We start from the raw sequence: 371 nt of genomic DNA on the forward strand, positions 1-371 counted from the left end.
TGAAATTGTAACTCAACTGACCCAAGTGCACTAAGCTAGATAAACCTCACCCTAACCCTCTCAAACCATCTAGAAATCTCACATTATCATCCATATTCCACTACATTCCCAATTTTTCCCCAAATCAAACCCTAGGTTAGGTTTGCCTAATCCTTCTCTACTCAGTCCAACATCAATTCAGGTTCTACAACTAAAATGGAGCAACGTCGTACAAAAAGGTTCAAAACTCCTGCCAATCGTGGACGAAGACCGGAAGCTGGCTCATCATCCACTCGGGACCGTGGTGACCCATTTTACTCACTCATTTTGCAAGAGACCCGTTTGGCAAAGTTCCAAGGACGCAAACCCACTTATGTAAGGTATGTCGATTT

The sequence above is a fragment of the Lupinus angustifolius genome, chromosome LG06 (genome assembly GCF_001865875.1).
Source record: "Lupinus angustifolius cultivar Tanjil chromosome LG06, LupAngTanjil_v1.0, whole genome shotgun sequence".
NCBI classification, from domain to species: Eukaryota; Viridiplantae; Streptophyta; class Magnoliopsida; order Fabales; family Fabaceae; genus Lupinus; species Lupinus angustifolius.